Source organism: Musca domestica, unplaced genomic scaffold (assembly GCF_030504385.1).
Source record: "Musca domestica strain aabys unplaced genomic scaffold, Musca_domestica.polishedcontigs.V.1.1 31, whole genome shotgun sequence".
NCBI classification, from domain to species: domain Eukaryota; kingdom Metazoa; phylum Arthropoda; class Insecta; order Diptera; family Muscidae; genus Musca; species Musca domestica.
The window spans coordinates 10,064,464-10,085,775 of NW_026712309.1; the positions used below are offsets into that span (position 1 = coordinate 10,064,464).

A 21,312-nucleotide genomic window follows, 5' to 3' on the forward strand; every position below is an offset into this window, starting at 1 on the left:
CTCTTTTCAGCACTTTAAAATTTGTCTAATATTTTAACCTATTTTCAAGGAGGTTCGCAAAAACATGATCATCAGGATGCGGAATAAACTGACTTCTTTTAGATTACGTTAAACTAGGATACAGGATGCGCAGATATACTGGAGTCAATAGCTGCATTGTGAGACAATTTGTCTCCTGCTTCATAACATGGGAATTTGCAAACGTCTCCAACAACTGTTATGTCATCTTGAGTTGAGATACCGCGATTCTAAGTTCAGGCCTACTACTTGATATAAGGGAGCATTATCCTCGAGATTACCGGCCAAATGGCCATAGGTACCTCCCAATCGGTTTCCAAGTGCCAGATTCTTCGATGCTAGACTTTTGAGCCGTCTTTTTTAAAAGCTTATACAGGGTGAGATAAAAAAACTGCAACAAAGTCAAACGCCATTATTTTTACAGTTTTTTAAATTTTATTGAATGAAAGCAAAAAATTTCGGAAATAGCATCAAATTTTAGAATAAGTTTAGCTTTGTTCGAATTGGTCACCTTTGCACGAATTATGGTCTTCAAACGGCCAATGAAACTGTCACACGCTGCCCGAATGTTCTCTGTGGTATTTTGGACCATTCCCGCCGAAGCGCTTGCTTGAGGTAATCGACAATTTGGTATTTTTTAGTGTCATCCTTGCTTTCCAAAATACTCCAGATACAATAGTAAAACGGATTGGTATCCGGTGATTTTGGTGGCCATTGTGGTGGTGCCGAGTCCTGTTGGGATGTCCAAGGTGACCCGAAAAGAATGCAGTTCGGCAGCGCAACCCATTACAAGGGCGTAAAAGTAATGTGCTGTGAAAACCGGGAATCTAAGTATTACCTAGTAACCGCAGTATCTGGATTTCGCGATCTTTGGCAAAACTGTGATCTGGCGGCTGTATCCTTAAAGGATATCCCCTGCCGTAAGGTATTGACAGCTTGGGTTCCACCACGATCTGTGGGTCCCGCACGCATCCTGACAAGCAAAACCTCAACCTCAGAACAGACAACCTACCGTATGAGCGACCTGACCCACTGACCACGAGGTAGAGGAGCTGCTTAAAGATCTTACTGGTAAAGGGCATCTTGTTATGGGTTGTGATGCCAACGCACACCACTTCCAATGGGGCAGCAACGATACCAATGTCAGAGGTGAGTCCATTTTTGATTTTATCTTGAAATATAATCTCAATAATACAGGCAGAGGTCATTGACCTCACCCTTACTAACAAGGATGAATCTCTTATACAAGACTGGAAAGTTTCTCCTGAGTGCTCGTTTTCAGATCACCGGAAGATAGTTTTCAAAATCTTAGTAGAGGGAATTCATCAGAAACCTCATAGAAACCCAAGGAAGGCAAATTGGGACAAATTTGCGGATCTGGCTAAACCTAGGCTTCACTGGTCTTAACCTCAACCCTCGATATAGACAACTCCGTAAATGCGATAACAAATGCCTTGCTGATTGCTATGAAAGTCTGTCCGCTAACCTACCCAGGCAGGAAATGCCAACCAGTTTGGCGGTCATTTGGAAAGATCCTAAATCCATAGGAAGTATAAAACATGGACCGACTCTGGACTAGAGACTCTCAATCTGCTAGCCAACACCCACTTCCCCGGCTACCAATACAGCGGGGGAAGTGGGTGTTGACTAGCATTCGGCAAACCGTTCAAGCGCATCTCGACTATACGGCTAGGGACCAAAATTTGGCTGACAGAATTGTAAGCTTATCCAAAATGAAGTGGGCTATTGACATTCAAGCCTTTCAAAGCTTTTCTGTGTCTAACCTACATCTCGGAATCATGGTGAGAAGTCACAGTCACTTATATCCCCAAAGCAGGGCAACCGAGTCACTCAGACCGATAAGTCTCTCATCATTCCTATTGAAAACATTGGAAAGGCTGATAGACACAGAGATCAGATCTTTAATACCCAAGACAACTTCTTCTTCTGGAACATGCTAAAAGTCAATGGCTAAAAAATTTGATTATTTCCAACTTATTGGTAGTACAGGGAAATTTTGGTAGGTTGTTGTTGTAGCAGCTCATACTGCTATATTCGTTCTCCACTCTTCTCAATCGAGTTCTGCTTCTAAGTCCAGTCCCAAAAAGGACGCAACTTGTACGGGTTGGGTCCACAAGATACTGGAGATAGTAGAGTAGGTTTGGCTGGGCAGCGAAATAGGTGCAGGGTGTCATGTGGGTCTGTGTCACAAGCTGGGCAAATGTTTTACACATCGCTGTCAATCCGGGCCCAAAGCGAATAGAGGCGGCTAACTATTCAGTCCTGCATGATCCCTCTAATACCTCTGTCTTTCCTTTCATACCTGGGCGGAGGTTGCCTCTCCACCAGATGATGATTCGGATGGCTCTGTCTGTAATCCCTAAACAGGTATTACATTGACATCATTTTATCCTGTAGATGATCGACAGGTGACATGTGGAGGCACCCTGTTGCTGCGGTTCTGAGGGCGGCGTTCTGGAAAGACTGAATATTTTCCACTGCGTAGCACTAACGTTGGCGGGCCACATCGAAGCCGCATAGTTTACGACAGATGAGCCTGTCCCGTTGTAAGAGGTCACCAAGGCTTCCTTATCAGCTCCCCAAGTTCTGCCGGCCAGAGACTTTGTTCCTTCTTCTGACCTTGTCGCAGGTAGGTGTGGTATGTGCGGAGGACTTAAAAAAGGTATAAAGGAAAAGTGTGGCCGTAGATTTAGTGGCGGATATATTCATATTCCTCACAGTGAAAAAGGCGGTTAGATCAACTAGACAAGAGTTTAACCGATCGCAAATATCATCAATAATGGATCCCGACGCCATGAGAGTAAAATCATCTGCGTACGTTATTATCTCTATGCGTTTGGAGGGCGTGGAATGTCCGGAGATATCACCCCACCTTGGGGAACTCCCTGTTTTACTCTACGGATGTTCGACTTCTTGTTTCTGAATTCCATGAACGTGTAGTTGCGCTACGCAATTTCTGGAATCCGTGTAGATAGTCAGCCTCAAGTGTCTTTACTACTGGTAACAAAAGTGATATCGGCCTGTATGAATCACTTTCGCTGGCATCCTTGCCTAGCTTCAGTAACGGGACCACCCTGCCCATTTTCCAGTCATCAGAAACTATTGGGGTGGCTAACGACAGGTTGAGGAGTTTGGTGTGATACTCAACTCCTTATTCATCAACATCACCACAGAGATTCCGTCAGAATCGAGCGCTTTGGATAAATTTTGCAACATCTTCCAATGTAAATTGTGGGGTTACCTCCTCGGCTGGGAGAGATCGTACACGTCGTAGGATCCTTCTTTTATCCATTTCACTCTCGGGGTGCTCTATAAATTGCCGGTTGAAATAACACGTCACTTCTACGCCGTTAATTGTCACTTCTACTTCGGATCTGTCACTTCTTCGCCGTTAATTGAGACATATGTCCGATCATCCTTTTTTCAAGAGTTAGAGAGCGACTTGACCGTTGCCACCAAATTAACTCGATTCGGTATTGATGTTGCAATGCTTCAGATGTTCTAGCCACTGTTCTAACCTGTTTACCTCCAGAGTAAGTTCCCTGATTCTGGGATTATTAGGGTTGGTACGGCGTAGCTCAACTAGCTCATTTTCTAATACCAGTGAGGTGAAATAGGGACGCTAACCTCCCACATCCTTCCTCAATATGTTATATCCATCACAACTTTGAAGCATACAGGTGGCATTCAGCTTCATTTCCTGGACTGCTGCGACGTTGATGTTCTTCCGACTCATGAACCTTACAATTTCCGGGACCTTACCTCGGAGACCATCTCAGTGGAATTGGAGAAAATATGCGTTGCCCAAAAATTGATTCAGAAATACTTCCATGCGAGGAATATGAAAATATCCGCCACGAAATCAACGCCCACACTCTTTAACACATGGTCTGCGGAGCTGACCACACAGCTGAATGTGCAGGTCTCACAATCTGCGATGATGTAGAAATTCAGCCGTTTGGCATAGCCTACAAGCTCGTGACAAAGAAACTGAAATGCTTCCGTTCAAATGCGCCTACGGATGTTAAAACTCGAAATAACATCGTGAACCATCCTTTTCCTCGCCAAATGGAAACATCATGGTATACATATGACCCCGGTGGAGCCTTCCCTTATCCCCCTGTTACATTAGCCGAGATAAATCTTGCTGCATCGAAATTCGATGACAAAAAAGCGCCTTGCCTCGATGGAATAACCAATTAAGTCTTAAAAGAGGTTATAAAATGTTGTGACGACCAAGTAATAAGTTTGTTGTACTCATGTCTCGAGCATGGGTCTTTCCCGTCGATACTTTCTGAAAAATAGGATCAGGTTTTTTGAATCACTATAAATCACCCATTACGTGAAGATGTATTGACATTTTTGCGACGCGTATTTATTCCTATTTAGTCGCGTCATCATTTATACTTAAAATTGTGCCACTTATGTGAGCCAGATCTTTGAATTATTATGCATTAAAGACTAAATCTACGGGCCGGCAAAGCGGACCGGGCCAGCTAATACTGTATACAATTCCCCCAACCAGGCTTGTCAGGAAGGACATACATGATCTAGAGTGGGAGGCCCAACGCTATAAGAGAGAACCTCTAGATTAAGAAGCCTTTCAGGTAGGTCTGGGTGACATTCATTCCGATGCAGTTGCAGATGTTATTAGCAAGTACAAGATGAATGCAGTCCTCGGAGTCCACGCCCTTCCATTGTAGCTGAAGAACGTCAGCTGATAGTTTTGGCGCAATTACGTTCAGGATGGTTAAAGCATCTCAATTCGTTTTGGTCACGAATTAACGACGATGTGGGTGACGTCTGACAAGCGTGTGATACAGCGCACAATACGCTGCACCTCCTTAATTGCACAACTAAACCAACCCAACTCATTTCAAAAAATCTCAGCCCGTTAAGGTAGCCGAGTTTTTAAGCCTGGAGCTCGAACCAGATTAGCAGAATACAAACATCCACATGTACTACTGCTATAATAACAACGAAGATGAAAACTCACAGGGGCAATGTAGTCCATATCCTGTATCCGGTTTTAACAGGCCTATATATTATTCTTAGGATTATTGATGTTACAAAATGTATATATTTGTCCTCAGTTAGATATAGCTCACATCTAATTTTATCTCCTAATATTCTTCGATCAAATGTGCCCTAATTTGGCATTTGATGATTTCAGTACAGTTAAATCTAGTCCTTTAATACTGGTTCCATCCATATAACCTAATGTATTCTAGATCAGGAATAAATTCTGTGTGCTATAAATCACAATTAAGGCGCAATATTTAGGTTAATCTATGAACCTTTACACAATATTCCTGGGATGATTGGAAAATATCCTTCTCGTTTAGCTTTTATACTACCATTAAACATTCGTTCTTCTGCATGTTTTTTTTTTACAATTTCTACCAAATGAACTGTAATTTGACATTTAAAGTTTTCAGTGTTGTGAAATATATACCGGCAATAACTCTTAACTATTGATTCTCCATTTGGCATAGCAACAATTTAAAATTACGTTAGGAGTTTAAGTGTTTTGATGCTTTGGGAAAAATATATATATATATAGTTCGAAATACCTCCTGATCTTTGTTATTTTGATGTTTTATGACAATTTTTCACGGATTTGTTTAAAAATTTGGGCTTTCAAAAATGAGCTCTAGCTCCGGTAGCGCTACATTGTATGTATAGATCCACGTTTTTGTATAGCTCCCATATAACGGTACCTCTCGATATTCCGTATTTTTAATGTTTTTGCCACATTTTGTTCAAGATCCGGTGGCATAACATTTAGATCTACGTTTTCCTATGGCGCACATATAACGATACCCTCCGATATTCGGTATTTTGATAATCCTAGTCACATTTACCCACGAAATCGTTTCGAATTTGGTATTTAAGAAGAAGTATAAAGTAGTATAAAATTGTCTATAGAAGTTCCCGTTTTGGTATGGGCTCCATTTAACGGCCTTACCCACATTATGGTTTCTTGAAACGTTTAACAGTATTATCCAAACGGTCTTACTGGTAATTGTAGTTTAAATTGGAACACGTTTGAATTCAGATAGTTTATAGGGTGAGAAAAAAACCTGCAACAAAGTCAAACGCCATAATTTTTACATTTTTTTAAAATTTTATTGAATGAAAGCAAAAAATGTCCGAAAAAGCATCAAATTTTAGAATAAGTTTAGATTTTTTCGAATTGGTCACCTTTGGCACGAATTATGGCCTTCAAACAGCGAATGAAACCGTCACACGCTGCCCAAATGTTGCTCTGCGCTATTTTGGCCCTTTTCCGCCGAAGCGTTTGCTTTGATCGACACTTTGGTATTTTTTAGTGCCAACCTTGCTTTCCAAAATACTCCAGACACAACAGTAAAACGGATTGGTATCCGGAGATTTTGGAGGCCATTGTGCGCTGGAAATGAAGAGAGGAACCTCACTTTGTAACCATTTTTGGGTTGCGCGTGCTTAATGCGACGGTGCTGAGTTCTGTTGGAATGTTCAAGGCCTGCGGCCAAAAAGTTTGCGTTCCCAAGGCTTTAATACACCCTCCAGAATATTTTCGCGATAATATTCGGCATTTGACAACATTGGACAACAAATGTTTTCTCATTGGAGAAAACCAAATTCGGCAGTTCACCACTTCGGCCTTTACTTTTGGAACCATTTCTGCTGATGTTGCTGTTTTCTTCCGTCCACTTTCTTGACGTTGGGCTACGCTACCAGTAACGAGCGATGGTACGAGGCACAATAGATTTCTTCCCATTTAAATGCTGGAATGCTCTAACGATAACGATGTGGTTTTCAAGCAAAATATAAAGAAATCACACTATCACGCTTAAATCCCATCATGATTACCTTTTTTTCTAGAAAATTCTCACCTAAATGCTTTTGTACGACTTTGGTTTGCTGACATCTCTTTTGTCATCTCTTTTGTCACTCTTCTTATTTTTGTATTTATTTTTTTTTAATGAGATTCTCTGTGTCCGTTTTGTAGTTTATTGGTTGTGATGTCGCTTAAGGTAGATGTTCTCGCACTGTAGCACACGTACTCTCTCTAGTTCTGGCTGTTGTTGATGTTGTTCGGTGGCATACTGGGTAGAAAGTGCTGTGTTCTGCGTTGCAGTCGATTATCTCCTTTTAATGTCTGAGTTTGTTGTCCCGATGTAATATTTTTAATTCTAGTTGCCATTACATTTTATTTTGAATATTAAATTCGATTTGTCCTTAGTGTTTATTATACCCTCAGCCATATGGCTATAGGGTATATATCATTTGATACGGTCGAAACGTGCCTAGTCGAAATAACGGTTTTAGACCCTAGGTCTCTTAGGACCAAATCCGTTTCAGCACATTTGGAATCGATCTAGCGATGTCCGTCCGTCCGTCCGTCCGTCCGTCTGTCTGTCTGGCTGGTGTGCACGATAACTCTCGAAGGGAGTACCCGATTTGGTCCAAACTTGGTACATCGGGTATATATCATTTGATACGGTCGAAACGTGCCTAGTCGAAATAACGGTTTTAGACCCTAGGTCTCTTAGGACCAAATCCGTTTCAGCACATTTGGAGTCGATCTAGCGATGTCCGTCCGTCCGTCTGTCTGTCTGTCTGGCTGGTGCGCACGATAACTCTCGAAGGGAGTATCCGATTTGGTCCAAACTTGGTACATCGTAATATTTTTGTCAAACTTAGATCGAGTTCGAAGATGGGCAATATCGGTCCACTCCTTCTGGTACCTCCCCCACAAAAGGTCGAAATTTGCAAAAAAAAAATATTCTTTGCACAGAAAGAGAAGGGAAAATCCGATTTTGCTCCAAATTTTGCAAATCCTAATATTTCCATCAGTGCTAGGTCAGGTGTGAAAATGGACAATATCGGTCCACTCCATCAAGTACCTCCCCCACAAATGGACAAAATTTTGAATAATTACAACTCTCATAAAATGTGATTTAAGAGTCCGATTGTCTTCAAATTTTACACATCCCAATATTTTTATTAGCCCAAGGTCTGGTGTTAAGATGAGCAATATCGGTCCACTCCTTCTGGTACCTCCCCCACAAAAGGTCGAAATTTGCAAAAAACATATTTTTTGCACAGAAAGAGAAGGGATAATCCGATTTTGCTCCAACTTTGCAAATCTTAATATTTGAATCAGTTTTACGTTAGGTGTAAAAATGGACAATATCGGTCCACTCCTTCTGGTACCTCCCAACAAAAAGTCGAAATTTGCAAATCATATATTTTTTGCACAGAAAGAGAAACGAGAAACGAAAATATATATTTTCTGCACAGAAATTTTGAAAAACAGAACACTCAAAGAAAGCGAAATAAGGATCCAACTCTCTTCAAATTTCACACATATAATAATTTTTGCTAACACCAGATCTGTTGTGAAGATGCTATATATCTTCGAACACCTTCTGGCACCTCACCCACAAAAGGACACAATTTTCAATATTTTCATCTGTCATAAATTGCGAAGCAACTCAGCGATTCTTTACAATTGCTATATCCATCTACTATAATTTATTTTTTTATGTATAATTAGTTTTATATATAATATTTATATCATATTTATTTAGGTGGGATACGAAATGGACAATATTGAACGATTCTTTCAAAACCCACTCCATAGAGGGTGAATAGGGATGAGGGTATACATCTGTCGGCAAAACCGACCGATACTTTTTTACTTTTTTTATTTAAATTAAGTAAACACTTTTTGTAAAGTATTAGAGGTTTTTGGCGCGATTGCGTAATTGTTGTCTTCGTAACATTTTGGAGTCCTGGTACATAAGTGAACGATTTATAACACTCATTATGTTTTTCTGTAGTTTGTTGATTTTTATTATAGTATTGTTTTGTTCAAATATTTGTGGTATTCAAAGGAAAGCTGTTCTTAGTCAATATTGATGTTATTTCCTTCATGTTTTCTCTATGAAATTCTTTGTCGCTAATATTTAACACGCGTTTGATAAAATTCGATTCAGTGTTCATTTTAATTGTCTTTGGGTGTTTTGAATGAAAATTAGGTAATCTCCCCGATGTCGTATTTTTAGTACCAATTCGTCCTTATTTTGTTTACCTTCCTTGTTATTATTATATCTAAATATGGAAGTCGGTCATTAATTTCTTTTTCTATTGTAAACTTTATGCGATGATCGAGTTATTCCAAAAAGGTCGTCAGCGTATTTTGTTAGAAACTTAATATCAACAATTTCCATATATCTATCCAATAGCTCTTCCATCAAAATACTGGCTACTATCAGGAATGCTGCGCATCCCATGGGAAACATTTATTTTGTTGATAAAAATTATTCTTTTATCTAAAATAGCGGATATTACAGATGCACGATTTGAGTACTCTTATAAAACTCTTTAAGATTTTTATCACTGGTTCTAAGTTCTAATTTGACTGGAACGCTTGGGAAAAGGGAAACCACATCGAGTAAAAAGAAGCTCTCGTCATCCGCAATATCTATTTCCTTTATCGTTATTTAAATTATATCCATTGTTTTTTAATTAACAGTATTAAGTATGATGGGACGGAGTTGATGCCTTCTTTGTAAAATTTTGGTAAACATTAAAAATTCGGGACAATGGCAGTGTCTGTTCTCATTTCTAAGTGTAGTCGGGACAATGCTTAATCCACTCAAACTAATTTCAAATATTAACGCTTTGTCAAAGAATATTAAAAAGGACATTTCTAATGATTTAAAAGAAATATCATTGTTTTCCAAGATGGATCCTAGAATCTGTTTAATATATGAATTTCATACCTCCATCAAACCAAGTAAGCCCATAACGTTTGTTTTCAGCTATAAGGAGGATTTTATCCGATCATCGTAACCAATTTGGAATATATATTTGTGTAAAAGTCTTTCAATGGCATTCATCCTGAATATTTTTTCATATTTTTTTTATTTGAAACTACAATCCGTCCAGTTAGCAATGAAAAATAATTTCATTCAAATGGTTGGACGATCGCTCCTATTTTTAAGCACATTATCGATCTTGTGTAAGTATTTCAGAAATGGCTTTTAAAGCATCAATTGTCTTTGCCTTGTCGGAATAACATTTATATTTGACGGAAGCCCACAAATAAAAATCCAACGGTATCAAATCGCAATCAAATCAGTCAGCTCCGTGACTGATATTGCGATATTTAAAAACAGTGCACAAAACATCGATTGTAGCTTAGGCTACCGCCAATATACTCCTCTTTAAAATGGCTCAATTATGCCTCTTGACCAAAATCAGCTCCAAACAGCGACAATTTCGATTATTTACATACGGAGCTGACGATGCTTCTCTTCTTCTAAAATCCGTACGCAATTTTCGTTGGTTTTCAAGCGTATGCTCAACAATATTCCTTCAATGGAAGGGAAAACTAATTATTTTTCAAATCAGACATGAGCTAAGTGTTTTCATTTACGAATTAAGGCCTAGTTAGAAAAAAACTTGAGATGGAAGACCCTGTATATACAAGTATAGTTTTAGTTACATAAGATTAACTTTCTAATAATTGCTAAAACCATTACGATACTGAATATGTTCGACTGTGTATTAATATAATATATCCGTTTCTTACAAATATTTCCAATAATATTTTTTTTCTAAAACTTTTTAGCGATTTAACGTATTTCATACTGAAATTATAATATATCCGTTTTCTACAAATATTTCCATGAATATTTTTTCTAAAAATTAATAATGATTTACCGTATTTTATAATAAAATTGTAAGTATTATTTAAATACTCGTATTTCAAATTTTTAACAATTTTTCATAAGCAAATCATCAGCCTGAGACATACGCTATACCCAACGTTTTTAGCGTATTTTCATTGATCTGTTGGGTTGAGTATGGGTAGTCAAAATGTGCTCTATGATCATCGCTGTGAACACAAACGCTAAAATATATTTTAAAAATGTGCGTACGCTTTCGCATTCGCTAAAAGGTATTTCAATGTTCGTGGAACTGGTACCGTGCTGTTTGTTTTCCTAAAGAGAATTCCATGCATGTAAACAATATTCTTATTGCTGTCATTCAGGGAAGGAAGTTGAAATATTCCTTTCTAAACCAATTCGGGGTGCCCAATCGATAAAAAATGAGATTTGCAATTAAAATGTTCTAAAAATATCTTAAAATTTACCATTTCTGCATCTTTATCTACCTCCCTCCCAATTCCAATGATAGATTCATGGAGACCATAGGAGAACTAGAGATCATTTATCATTAATGTATGCATCCCCCTGTAAATATCACAAGCTCCTGTAATATTACCGTCGTAAGGACGCGAAGCCAGTTCGCATTAACTATGGTCAGCAACAAAATATCTATAAAACATAAGGAGAAACTTGAGAAATATAGCCACATATTATGCCAAAAAGGGTGTATTCAAATTCCACCATCAATTTTTTGCTGATAATTGACGTGACTTGGCGTCTCCATTAGCAACTCGCCCGATTTCACAACCTTTGAACGCCGGCAAAACCTTTTCTCAACAATGGCAAATCTCACTGGCCAGAATTCAGAGAGATCACCAATCTCCTATTTAGAGAATTGCCCAAACCTTCTTATTTTCGGGTGCGGAAAATATTTTCCAGGACTGGATCGAAGCCGCAGCTGCTCGCTATAAGCCACAGCTATCTGCCATAAATTGAAGAGTAGGAACAAAGTCTTTGAGACCATGGCCGCAGTACTTGGGGCGCGGATAAAGAACCCTTATTGGACTCTTTGCGGTACCAGTGTGTTCTGCTAATACAAGTGCAACGCAATGGAAAATTATTCACAACTGCCAAATGCCGACCTGAAAATTGCAACAGGGTGCCTTGACTCCTTTGGAACATTTACATGATGAAACGACGGTTCTTCCCTTACGTCCGCATAATCATATTCTGTCTGCCAATGAACGATATGTAATTATTTTACTACATAGTAGTTTTAGAAATTTCACAAATATTTTATTAAAATTATGTATTCATATTTGATTTCTTAATGAAGAATACACTTTATTTGGCGACGAGGATAAAAAAAATAATTTGAATGGAAAAAGTTTTTGAAGAATTGTTGGGAAGGCAACAAGCCTGGGCACAGCACAGTGGGTTTCAAGTCCTGTTGCCAGTATAGCAACAAAGAACATTGTTATTCCAAAATGCCATAATGTTAACCGAAGGCAAATGGAGGAACGCTTTAAAGTTTGCAGCGTTGAAAATGAGGATCGGAAGAGGTCATTTTTAATGTCTTGGATTGATGACGTTTAGACCATTGGAAAAAATAATTGGTAAATAAAGTTTGAACACACTAACATATTCCGAAATGGTTAAAAGTTTGGTTGGCCATTATAAGAGTAGGATACACGTTTGTCAAGTTAAGTTATGATTTTTACAAAAGATCATGAGAACGAGACTTACAAACAATGAATTGCGGAACTAAGAGATGTGGGTAGAGCGTGTAACTTTGTTTGCAAGGGAGAAAGATGTGAATGTGAGTTTGCTGATGAGCTCATCCGGGATATTGTAATTTTGTGTACGCCAGACGAACATGTCAGAACGGCTGCTTTACGCAAGGATGAACCAACTCTCAAAGAGGTTTTACAGATTGCGGAAACATTCGAATCCACACAAAGAAAATCGACTGGTCATGAGGACTATAATATTTTCGCTGTAAAACTAAATATGAAAAAATCGAATCAACAATATCAAAATAATGGAAAGAAAATGTTATTGGGAATACACAAGTGGCCAGCATGCACCGGTTGTTTCACAAATCACAAAAAGGAGTATTGTAAGTACTTAAAAGCACAATGTTGTATTTGCAAGAAAGGACATATTGCACCAATTTTAAGATCGAAACAAACATCAAAGCATTATATTCGAGCACTAGATGAGTCAGTATACGATGGTAATAACAACAACGAATCAATGAAAGAAGAAAGAGTGATATTTTCATGTGACGTCAATGAAAATGTATTTGCAAGAGCTGACTATCAAATGTTTATCCATTTAAATTGTATGGGAATTCTACAAATGGTAATACCTAGATACCATTATTAGGTTCGTTGTTCAAATTCAAAACGAATGTAAACGGCTGGAACTTATTGTAGCGGATTCTTCTTCAATGTTCGAATATATTTGGACGGAATTGGTATGATGAATTTAAGGCAAATTAAAACGTGGAAGGGAATATTCATTTAATGGATTTCTTTAAGGAAGAAGCAAAACAGTTGATAGCACTTCGTATATGGAAACTTAATAAATGTAGCCAGCGGGCATAGCCACTTGTTATCGTTCTGAAGTCAAATAACAAGATTCGAGTTTGTGCAAATTTCAAAGTTACAATAAAGCCCCAAAGGGATATTGGGCAACATCCTATTCCTCGAGCTCGAGACCTTTGGATTTATTTCAAAATGAGAGATTGACATTTAGCGTGGGTAGTGCTCCAGCTATTTTTCATTCTGTGTTAATTATCTAGATGATATAATAGTTACAGGGAAGGCTGAGAAAGAACTTAAGAGAGTTATTCCACAGGTTAAAGGTAAGCGGATTTCGATACAGTTCCTCCAAATGTTCCTACATTTCGGTGATTGGCCTATTGTGCAAGCAACAGATGCATCATCATACGGTGTTGGTGCAGTGATTTCACATAAATTTCCCGATGGATCAGAACGTTCTTTAGCTTACGCATCAAAAACTTTATCAGATAATCAGAAAAATTATAGTAAAATAGAGAATGAGGGCTTAACAATAATTTTTGGAGTTCGGGAACTTCATGACTACTTATATGGTCGTAATGCAGGGAATCAGTAATACGATAGCGCAGTTCCTCCAAATGTTCCTACATTTCGGTGATTGGCCTATTGTGCAAGCAACAGATGCATCATCATACGGTGTTGGTGCAGTGATTTCACATAAATTTCCCGATGGATCAGAACGTTCTTTAGCTTACGCATCAAAAACTTTATCAGATAATCAGAAAAATTATAGTAAAATAGAGAATGAGGGCTTAACAATAATTTTTGGAATTCGGGAATTTCATGACTACTTATATGGTCGTAATGCAGGGAATCAGTAATACGATAGCGCACCGTCTTCAAATATGGTATTTGATGGTATTATGCAATACAGTACAAACAAGTAAAAAAGCTGTAAGTTCGGCCGGGCCGAACTTTTAATACCCTCCACCATTTGGTACAAAATTGGCAATTTCCAAAAAATAAAACCCGTTAAAAATTCTGTTAAAATCTTAAAAATACCGAATGCTTATACGACGACGTGGGCCTGCATAGGCAACTTTTGTCATAAATTTTTACAATATTTAAATGCGAAACTTGAAGAAAAATCTGTTTATAATGTAGCTAAAATCATCAAAATACCGAATATGGGGTACCGTTATATGGGGGCTATACGAAGACGTGGACCTGCACAGACAATTTTCTGGCATGGGCTGAAGTATCCATTACGAACTTCACATGCGAAATTTGAAACAATCCCTGTTAATAATGTCGCTAAAAACATCAAAATACCGAATATCGGGGGTACCGTTATATGGGGGCTATATGAAGACGTGGACCTACATGGCCCATTTACGAACTTAACCTGCCTACTGGGAAAATATACATGTGTGCAAAATTTTAGCCTTCTATCTCAATTTGTTCGAAAGATAGCGTGATTACAACAGACAGACAGACGGACAGACAGACACATGTACGGTCATTGCTAAATCGTCTTAGAATTTTACGCTGATCAAGAATATATATACTTTGTTGGGTCTGACATGAGTATTTCGAGGAGTTACAAACGTAATGACAAAATTAATATACCCTCCATAGTATGGTGGAGGGTATAAAATACACATCATGGGATCAGTATTCCTCTCTTAAGACTTCCGTTTAAAGGAGGTGGTGAGTTTGATAAGTCGATTGAGCTGAATGAAATTTGTATAAAAAAATATATGGAAAATTTTTCTTTCAACTCAAAGCAAGTTGGGGAGTGTTATCAATGTGATTCTGTTTTAGAAAGAGTTTTGAAAGAGTCACACATTCGTCAACAGCTTAATTCCACACAATCTAAAGTCGTATTCATTTTAAAGAGGTTACAGTCGTATAGTATTTTCAAAATTACTTAGATGAAAAATTTTAGATTTGATGCATGAAGGACATTGGGGAGAGGTTCGTATGAAGCAAATACGCAGAAGGCATTGCTGGTGGCCCAATATTGATGACGATAATTTACTTATATTGTCGCCCTCTTGTCGCTCCTGCATCCTTCACCGTTGCCTACTGCACCTTGTATGGTTGATTGTTGTCGATGCATATTCCCAGTACCCTTATGTGTTGAAGATGAAAACATCCAACCATAAATGTCTTGCAATGCTTATTTTCAATTGAAACTATCGCCAAACCCGAATGTTATTCTTCTTAAGTTATAAATAATTTGGCACGAAAAATATGGTATATCTGTCACTGGGCGATACGTAATTATATTTGTACATAGTAGTTTTTGAAATTGAGTTTACAAATATTTCACAAGAATACACTTTCGCAACAACCACCAGCGCGTACTGTGGTCGCTGTGTAGAGCTTTGCAAAGCGTTTGATGCAGTAGACCACTCGACTTTGCTCAATGACATAAGGAACTCTAAGTACTAGCTTACAAATATATCAACGCCATATTGGGATTTCAGGAAATTGAAATACCGCAAGATAAAAGTGGACATGCTACTAGTTCTATAACCTATGTCTTCAGCACATTCCATGTGATGCTGCACTTGCTGCATCCAAATATTACTACTTTAATCTCAACCTTTATCATAAGAACGTCATTATATAATTTTATAAAAATTAATAGCTTCGATCCTTAAAACCAATTTAACTTTAAGTTGATATTTTGTTCCACTTCTTGGCATATTCCCTATATAACGGTACCATTAGACGTCGTTATATGTATATTTGGTGTGAATTTTGCATAAAAAAATAATTGGTGATGGATATATATATATATATATATATATATATATATATATATATATATATATATATATATATATATATATATATATATATATATATATATATATATATATATATATATATATATAAGCTGGCCCGGTCCGCGTTGCCCGTAGGTTTCCAGTAAAATGAGCAGTATTTTGGAATTTACTGTATTTTGTACACCTCGTAATTGAGGGCTGAATGACAGTTTTCAATGTAGGTCGATGTTTCGGAGTAGTGCCCATATAAAGGTATCTCCAGATTTTATCATATTTCATATTATTGACAGATTTAATATTTTTTTCGAATTTTTGATTTTTATTGAAGATTTTTGATATTTTTTCGTTGGCAATTGTTATCATCGATACTTTGCCATAGTTTGCAGGTATTCTACGATACACTGTAAACATTTTACGAAATTTGGAATACACTGAGAGAAATTTTGAGTTAATATTTAATTATTATATATTTGTGGTTTAATCACGTTAAACCACAATATTTTTGCCGTATCTACGATACTTTATTACGATTAGTCAACGACTAATTATAAAATCAGTGTATTTCTAATAAAACACATTATTTTCTTGAAGCTTTAAAGTACTTTTTATTAAAATTTTTGTGGAAAACTTTTACTTTTTTGGATTTTCACACAAATTATTCGACATTACGTGTCAATTTATAGAAATTGCAGCATTTAGTGCAAATTTTTCTATATTTTTAAATTTCTGCTGTATTTTTGGTACATCTTTCTAAAGATTTTCATAGTACAAATTGTTTTTCAAACAATTCTTTGTCAATTCTTGGCGTTTTTGCTACTTTTCCTGCAGTTTTCTAAAACAAAATACAGTTTTCCACGAAAACTTTAGACATTTTTCTAATTTTTTTTCTGAATTACGTGAATACAATGAATTCAAGGTAGGGCAGAACTACCATATGATTTTAATTTTTTTTATTTTTCTGGCTTAATATGTCAACTTCATTTGTTTATGTGGGCGTAATTTTTTCAATAATAAAAAATTGTTCAGAAAATATTCAAATTTGGGTGTTTTCAAAATGCTTATTAAAACGTATGCATCGACAAAATCTACAGTTTTTGTCGCGAAATAAACCATAGAGATATATAGAACATGATTTTGAACAGAAATTTTGACCTTTCATTCATTTTTTGCGGTTTGAAATTATTTATTCAAAATCAATGCAACAAGTTGTTTGCTTTTTTATTGTTTTGGTAGTAATTCTGACATTACAAGCCAAACAGGTAGAACTCTATACTTGCAATTTTTTCAAAGTTGGCCTACCTTGTCTTCATTGTACCATGGATATAAGTAACATATGATTACTTTTATTAGGGGTGTTCACACTCCCTAACATTATCCAACAAATTGATCGAAATATTTTAGTGCCATATTTGTTGAGTTGAATCCTTCGGATATCAACTAAAATTAAATTTAAATTGTGTTATCGACACTGTACACCCTATATTTGATCTTATTTATTAAAATAATGTTATTTTTATATAAATATAATATAATATATATTTAATCTAAAATTATTAAAATAAAAAATTATTTAATTTTTTATAAAATAGTTTTGATCTAAATTTTTTGTTTTTTTTTTCGCTCCCGATTATAAACGTGCATCTTACAGTCCGTGCACCCTACAGTTGGTTTTATTGACAGATTTAATATTTTTTTCGAATTTTTGATTTTTATTGAAGATTTTTGATATTTTTTCGTTGGCAATTGTTATCATCGATACTTTGCCATAGTTTGCAGGTATTCTACGATACACTGTAAACATTTTACGAAATTTGGAATACACTGAGAGAAATTTTGAGTTAATATTTAATTATTATATATTTGTGGTTTAATCACGTTAAACCACAATATTTTTGCCGTATCTACGATACTTTATTACGATTAGTCAACGACTAATTATAAAATCAGTGTATTTCTAATAAAACACATTATTTTCTTGAAGCTTTAAAGTACTTTTTATTAAAATTTTTGTGGAAAACTTTAACTTTTTTGGATTTTCACACAAATTATTCGACATTGCGTGTCAATTTATAGAAATTGCAGCATTTAGTGCAAATTTTTCTATATTTTTAAATTTCTGCTGTATTTTTGGTACATCTTTCTAAAGATTTTCATAGTACAAATTGTTTTTCAAACAATTCTTTGTCAATTCTTGGCGTTTTTGCTACTTTTCCTGCAGTTTTCTAAAACAAAATACAGTTTTCCACGAAAACTTTAGACATTTTTCTAATTTTTTTTCTGAATTACGTGAATTTATTTGAAATAAAATGCCACTCACAGCTCTAGATTTATTCATCCGAGCTACTGATGCTTTGGTTAAATTTGATGCCAACTTCAGTTCCCAACGGGACGATGAGCTCGATGTCTATATTTTAGAATTACAGGGAGCTGAGTTCAGAACGTTATGGGAAAAGGTGAAAACCGTTTTTGACAAGTGTATTAATTATTTTGCAGAAGAAGACCGTTCAGGTGAGGACATCACTGCCGCTGACACTAAATACGATGTCGCATTTAGATGTTATCTAAAAGTTTTAGCTTCCATCAACAGAAAGTTAGATGAACTTCGGGCTCCGCCTAAGTCATCAATTGTGACATTGTCTCCTCAGGCTAGCGTAGGTAATAGGTCTATATCTCGTTCCGATATTCCGCTTTCCGAGGATAGAGCTTCGATTTTGGAGGCTCCGCCTCTTTCGCCAATATCTTATAACTCATCACTCACATCCTGTGGTGGTGATAATTCTGGTTGAACTTACCGCCTTGTGACATAGAAATATTTAATGGCGACTTTCTTTCTTGGCCTACATTTAGAAACTTATTTTCGGCAGTATATATTAACAATACTGGCATAAGTGACATTGAACGTCTGTGACATTTAAACAATAAGACCAGTGGCGACGCCCATGACATCGTGGCTAAGTTTTCACTTACCCACACAAACTTTGGTCTTGCGTGGAATGCTCTAAAGCAAACGTATGACAATCCACGTATTTTGCTAAACCACCAACTTAAGATTTTATTTGACCTGCCAGTATTAGGCAGTGAGACAAGTTTAGGTTTAAAGAAATTGCAAAGAGGCATAAATGGGTGTATTTCGGCCATTTTAAATTATGATGTGTCAACTGAAGGCTGGGACCCAATTCTAGTTTTCATAATAAATCTGCTTTGTCTTCCTGGGAAGATTTGGATAAGTTTCTTACAAAACGCTTCCAAACTCTTACCTCTCTTCCTGACATTAGAGGCATTGACAACGTCAAAAATCAAAGTAGTAAAAAAGTTCGTTCACATTTCACGAATGCTGGCACGAACTGATCCCCTACTTTTACGTCTCGTAACTCACCTTCGTCATCTAGGCCATCCCGAGCACGCTCCAATAAAACAAGCATTCTATGTCCACGACAATTATCAGAGCATGACAAGAATTTCTAAAACTTTCAGTTCCTGAAAGAATTGACACCATTAGGCGACATAATTGTTGCCTCCTAAACATTTAGTCAACCACTGCAGTAGTCCATACAATTGGAGTAAATGTAATAAAAGACTTCACACTCTATTACATAGAGATAATTCCACGTCTTCGACTGCAGTAACTTCTGAAGTTCTTTGTCCAATCAACCCTCCACTTCTTCAGGTCTAACTTCCAGCTCTTCTAATAGACAGGTATTTCATACCGCTTAAAGTAGAAATGTCCTATTAGGCACGGCAATGGTGGACATCGTTCATCAGGGTACCACGTATCCTGCCAGAGCATTAATTGACCCTGCTTCAGAAGCTTCTTTTATTACAGATCGCTTACAGCACATACTAGGCATCGCCTCCACTATTTTAATTTCAATTTGTATAAGTTCTCCATTGGATGCTTCGCTTTCAATGGAAACTACTGCCCTGATTTTACCTTCTATCTCTGGCAATCTACCCTCCTTTTCTGTCAATACCGACTTCGTTTCTCGTTTGCCAAATCTACGTTTGGCTGATCCAAATTTGTTCAACAGTCGACATGTTGACCTTTTGCTGGGAGCAGATCTTTATTCGAAGATTCTGCTAGAGGGAATTCACACTAATATATTAGGCTCCCTAATAGCACGAAATACGGTCTTTGGTTGGATCATTCCTGGTTCTATTCCCCCTCAACATCTATCAGTCTTTTCCGTTGAAGTCAGTCTATTTGACGAAGAAAACCTTAACGAGGTTCTGCTTCGTTTTTGAGAACTGGAGCTCTGAAGATAATTCCGCTGAATTGAGCAGCCGAGCTCGCCTCCTCTAATCTTTGATGGCATGGACCACATTGGCTACGCCAAAATAGTTCCTATTGGAATTTATACAATTTTCCTCTTCTTGACACCAAAATTGAAATGCGTGCTGTCAAGACTCATGCCTCTTTCTTCAATAATTATTGTGACCCCTCTCCTATGTTTTTAGATTTTTCCACCGGACTCATCCTGCTCATAGAGGTCGACACATTTACAATGATAAGGGCCTTTCCATTAGTTTAGAGATAAAAGCGGTTAGATTACGTCTGGCTGTTTTATCTCAAAAAGTCCACTTAGCAGATGAGTACCAGTCTTTATCAGATAAGGTTCCCTAAAATGCAAAGAGTTCTCTTTTAACCTTAAATCCATTTCTGGATGAATTCGGGGTAATTAGGCTTAATGGACGCTTGTCGCAATCACCTACTCTGTCTTACACAGAAAGACATCCCATTATTCTGCCTCGCCAAAGTCGTTTCACTCACTTACTACGTAAATTCATAAATGTTCTTTTCATCCACGGTGGGAATCAACTGATGTTACGCATCATTAGAATTGATGAATCACTAATTAAAACAACTATTACTAAATGTAAAACATGTTTCTTGTAAAAAAAAACGGTCTTGCTCTCAGATAATGGCTGCCCTTCCTCCGGAAAGAACAGTATTATCTAGACCATTCACCACTAGCGGTTACGTCTGTTTTTTTGTTTGCTTTTCTACGAAAGCAATACATCTTGAGGCTACTTCTGATTTGTCTACGGCAACATTTTTAGCAACCTTTCGTCGCTTTATCTCCAGACGTGGTTGTCCAAAAACAATTTTTTCTGAAAAGTTTTAAGTTGCATTTTCGTAAGCAAGCTAAAAACTTTAAATTTACGTTTAAAGAACTTTCTACGATTCTTTCCAGAATCGAAGCTTGTTTAAATTCACGGCCTTTATGTCCCATAAATGACAACCCCCCAAGATATAGTAGCACTAACACCAGGGCATTTTCTCAT

At 37.0% G+C, this 21,312-nt stretch overlaps 1 protein-coding gene across 4 annotated transcripts in view; it reads right to left on the bottom strand.

Annotated features, from left to right (window-relative positions):
* The window catches only part of LOC101891022 (protein pangolin, isoforms A/H/I/S), a 162,800-nt gene that overhangs the window by 88,811 nt on the left and 52,677 nt on the right, over window positions 1-21,312 (bottom strand). The gene's annotated exons all lie outside the window — the stretch shown is intronic.